Source organism: Protopterus annectens, chromosome 1.part0 (genome assembly GCF_019279795.1).
Source record: "Protopterus annectens isolate FY-2018-M chromosome 1.part0, PAN1.0, whole genome shotgun sequence".
Classification (NCBI taxonomy): Eukaryota; Metazoa; Chordata; order Ceratodontiformes; family Protopteridae; genus Protopterus; species Protopterus annectens.
In genome coordinates, this window is record NC_056725.1 from 1535485072 (window position 1) to 1535490281 (window position 5210).

Below are 5210 nucleotides of genomic sequence, written 5' to 3' on the forward strand. Positions count from 1 at the left end.
TCACTGGTCTGCTAATGCTTGGCAGTGGATGTTTACGATGTCGAGTTGCCAGCACGATGCCCAACCTTCAAAAAAGGCAGACCCACACACGTAATCACCTACCTGCATGTCTTTAAAGCTCACTCGACCACAGGGAGGTCATGCAGATTACACACAGCAGGCACTCCAGCCAAGAATCGAACCAAAGAACCTTTTGCTGTGAGGCAACAACGCTAACTGCTGCACCACCTTGGTAAAGCTGGATGGAGTCTCCTGGCTCTATGGTCTAAAGGAATGAAGCCTTGACTGCAGCCTAGATTACCTGAATTCATATGGTAGCTTAGGTGCTGGAAGAACCAGTGTGGAGAGAATGGGAACAAGCACCTGAAGCTGGTTCACGCATTCTGGAGGGAGGGGATAGTGGTCCTGATTGGTTGAGCACCACCAAGCAAACAGAGGCTTTCTAGGCACCTAAAAAGTCAAGACTGTAGGATATGAGCTTGTAAATTTCAAGTTGATGGCAGTTTTCATTGTACGTGGATAGTGGCATGCACACTCATGGGGAGGGCATAGGAGGCCCCATACAGTGACACAGATGCTCACATCAACTATCAGGCACCAGGCTCAGGTCATAATTAGAAACACAATCAATGCCACTATGCTTCTGAGAGCTCTAACAACCTCCATAGCTCCCTGGATGATGGCCCTTGTTGTTGGGTCTTGCCTTGCACTAGGGACTGCACAGTGATAGAGGATCAAAACCCATAGATGGAGGCTTGGGCAGTGGCAGAAAGATAATAGGAAAAACTGGAACCTATTAGGATCTGATGCATTTAAGATAATAAAAATTTGTTCCGAAGCTGACATGGTTTTGAGAATATGTGTATAGTCCAGTTTAATCATGTTGAGGTGGATGCATACATTTGGCAATCACTGATAGCTGTTTTGATTGCAGTTTTGTGTTCTTGATTTGCTAGTAATGTTTTCTTTCCTGGTTAAGAGTTAGTGTATCTCTTAATATATTATAATAATGTGCGTGCATAGCTTAGTTATGTTTGCATGTAATCATTGGAGAAAGTTATCATGGTTAATAAAATGTGTCATATGCTGTATGTGCATGTAAAACTTGATTTTGTGAAGCAAAATTCTACTTTTATTTTATTATGAATAAAAACAGCAACCCTTATAGCTTTGTGTGAAAATTCATTCAGTAAAAAATTTAAACTGCCATCAGCTTGAAATTTACAAGCTCATATCCCACAGTCATGACTTTTTAGGTGCCTAGCAAGCCTCTGTTTGCTTGGTGGTGCTCAACCAGTCGGGACCACTGTCCCCTCCCTCCAGAATGCGTGAACCAGCTTCAGATTGTCTGGGTCAGATTGCATTGTAGTTAGGTGTATTAGATTCTTGGACGGATGTTATAGATTTAAAAGTTTATTCCTAAAAGTTTATTCCTTTCTGTCAGGAGTTCATATTACTCATACTTAAAAAAAAGGAATGTATCTTAAGCATGTTAACGTATTAGATGTTCTAATGACATTTTTGGAGGAAATATCATTGACACCATCTTTGAGACAACAAAATAATGCACGGTGACATTCATTAGTAAAATGATTACAGATATGAGTACAGGAATAAAAGACAAAGTGAAGTAAGTCAAAATGTTGATAGCTGATATAGGTTCATAGGTTCATACTAGGCTATCTGCCCTAGGGCATTTATAAGCCTAGCCAGAGTGTGTTTGGCTTTCGCCACCCATTTTAAATTAATTTTGCTATGCCTTTTTTTGAGGTTAGTATACTGTGCCTCTGTCTAACAGTGACACAGAAGTGATAGCCGGGGTAAACCTACGATCTCACATCCACTCATCAAGATTCCTCTTGAAGAGAATCAATGTGGGACTCTGCCTAACCTGGACTGGGATTTTATTCCAGAGTGAAGGGAGCCTCTGGGTTATGAATCTGTCCCTCCAGCATGTCCTATTTATTTCAGTGCTGAGGTTCAAGTCTCGAGCGTAGCTCGATGGGATTTGGATTTTCTGAGGTGCAGCATGTCCATTAATTCTGGGTTGGACATGGCTTTATATGTCAGGCACAGATCGCCTCTGAGCAGGCGGTATGCCACTGAGTAGAGCTGGAGTTTCTTGAACCGGGCAGCATATGGCATCTGTTTGAGCCCTTTGATCCTCTTGGTGAGGTACTTTTGGGGTCTTTCCAGTTGCTGCAGGTGTCTGGTAAGGTACATCCCAAAAGGGGCATTGTACTCAATTATGGGCCTGATGAGGGATGAGTAAAGAGGTCCGATGACCTCCCCTGATCTAGATGTGAATCCCTTCATGATTAGGTGGGCTATATAAAATGTTTTTCTAACCACTTTGGCCACGTGGTTGTCAAATGAGAGATTGCTATCAACTTGGGTCCCCAGGTCCCTAATGACTTCTTTTGTACTTAATGGATTACCACCTATGTGGTAATTTGTGGGCACTTTGTTTTGCCAAAGGGATGACTATACACATTTGGCGTTTAGCTTGAGGCCATGGCTCTGGCACCAGTTGTCTGTTTCTATGAGGCCCTTTTGGAGGATGCTTGTGTCGGCTGGAGAGTTGATTATTGCGCCCAGTTTGCAGTCATCTGCGAACTTGGTCAGCCACAGTCCTTCCGTGTTGGCCTGTACTGACGAGAAATATATACCGAACAAGAGAGGTCCCAGGACTGAGCCTTGTGGGATGCCACTTGTAACTGGTTTGGAGTCTGACATGGTTCCAGCAATTCTAACCATGTGGGTTCTGTCCTTGAGCCAGTTTGCAACCCATCTAGTGACATAGGGGTTTATATTTAAGCTGGTGAGCTTATCTATAATGCCCGAGTGGGGTATTGTATCGAAGGCTTTTGCGAGGTCCAGGTAGGCTGTGTGGACCACCTTCCCCTTGTCAATGGCCTTGGTGACAGTTTCAAAGAAATCGACCAGGTTTAAGAGGCAGGATCTGCCCTTAACAAAGCCAAACTGGGTAGGATCCAGTGTCTGTAGGTCCCCAATATCTTTATTTATGAGGTCCATGATGATCCTTTCCATAGCTTTGCAGACCAAGCTAGTCAGGCTTATGGGGCGATAGTTTCCAGGATCCGTTGAGGCACCACCTTTGTGGAGAGGGACCACTGTTGCTGTACGCCACTCTTTGGGTACATATCCTGTAGTAAGGCTAAGATTGAACAGTAGTTTTATGTTTGGGTTTAGCTCTTCTTGGAGTCCATGTAGGACGCAGCCCGGGACACCATCTGGTCCCATTGATGCTGTGTTTTTTTGCTTTGGAGAGGGCGGCTCTTTCCTGAGCATCTGAGATGTCAGGGGGGCAGCACTCTGTTGGGATAGATATTTGCCCTTTTGGTGGGGAGAAGGGGGAGAAGTTTGCACTGAACCTGTCAGCTAGGATGTTGGCAATGTCTGTGGGCTCGGTGTATTTTTTGTCATTTTGGACTAATTCTGAGCATATCTGGGAATTCCCACCCAGGTTCCTAACATAACTAAAGAAAGCCTTGTGATTATCCTTAGTGTCCTGTGCAATTTTTCTCTCGAAGCTGGCCTTAGACGATTTTATGAGTGCCCGTAGTTTTTTGTACTACTGATCAGAGATGCCTTCCCTTTTTGGGATTTTGCTCTATCATGTAGTAGCTTCCTCCTTCTATTGTATAGTTTGTTTATGGCTGGGGTCCACCAGACAGGACGTCTGCCTTTGGAGGATTGGGTCTTGGTTTTATTTGGGATTGCATGATCCATGCATTCCTGAAGGTGTTCATAGAATGCGTTTATAAAGGATTCTGCGGTCTGGGCAGATTTTCCACAGGCCCGGGGGCTTTGAAGGATTTCGCCTTGGTTTTGAGGCGTGTGAAATTTGCTTTAGAGAAGTTTTTCACTGTGGTTTTCTGGGCAGGGGGTGGGGTCGGGATGTGAATATCCAGTGAGATTAGTTTATGGTCTGATCTTACCAGTGAGGGATACACTTCTGGTCTGGAGCATAGTGTCCCCATGTTGGTGATGATCAGGTCCAGTATGTTTTCCCCTCTTGTGGGAGTGGTAACAAGTTGTTCCATAGCATTTGAATTTATAAATTCTAGGAACCTTTGGGCTAGGGTGTTGGAGCTAGAGTAATGCTCCCAGTCTATGTTTGGGTAGTTGAAGTCACCCAATATAATGGTGTTTGGAGAGACCTTCATATTTTCCAGTATTCTCAGGAAGGCCAAGTGGGGTTCCTGTGTTTGGGAAGGTGGTCTGTAGCAGGATATAAACTGGAAGGCAGTTTTACCCACAGTTAGTTGCACATGGATAGTCTCTGATGCTTCGTGCTGTGCCACCAACCTGGAGGTGTGGGTATCTTTGACGAATATTGATACTCCCCCTCCTTTTGTGGTTTGGTCCAAGTTTTGGGGCCGAAAAGCATGGTATGAGGTATAACCTGGTAGTGCTGGGGTGCTCTCGGGAGCCTTGAACCAGGTTTCTGTTACTGCACAGATATCGATGTTCTCCATGCTAAGGAGAGTTTCGAGTGCATGCATCTTGAGGTTTAGACTTCTGGCATTGAGTAGCATTACTCTTAGTTTCTTATCCCTTGTGATACCTATGGAGGTGGGTTTGTCTTTTGAGCCTTGCCTAAAAAGGCACTATGGGGTAGCAAGAGCCTTTGCCAATATCCAAAGCCCAGGGTGACAGGTGCAAGCCGCCCTAGCGAAGCATCGTGGCTTGTCGAGCATGTCATCCCAGGCTGACAGGCATTCGATCCCCTTTGAATGACACCAACACTTAAGCCAATTGTTGAAATTGATCATCTTGTCTTCATATTGTGGCATCATTCTTGGTGAGGGTAAGATGCTACTCAAGGTCAGGGTCATACCGGCCTGGGCTACGTGCTCAGAGAGCTCCTCTATGTCTCTTTTCATGTAGTCCAGGGAGGTACGTCTCAGGTCATTCACACCAGCATGGACAATGACTGAGTCATATTTGTACTTGCCTTGGAGTGACCTGAGTGCTTGTGTTATGTGGCGGATCCTAGCGCCCGACAGGCAGCTCACCGTGACCTTCTCCTTGTTCAGCCTGGTGAGCGGGACGTCAGTGTGCCTGACGATAGAGTCACCTATTACAAGTGTATCAGGTGTGTTGTTTAACCTTAAGGGCTGTGACTGTTCGGCACACTGGCTTTGTGAGTTATGTGTTGCACGTGTTTTGTTTTGGGGTAGCGG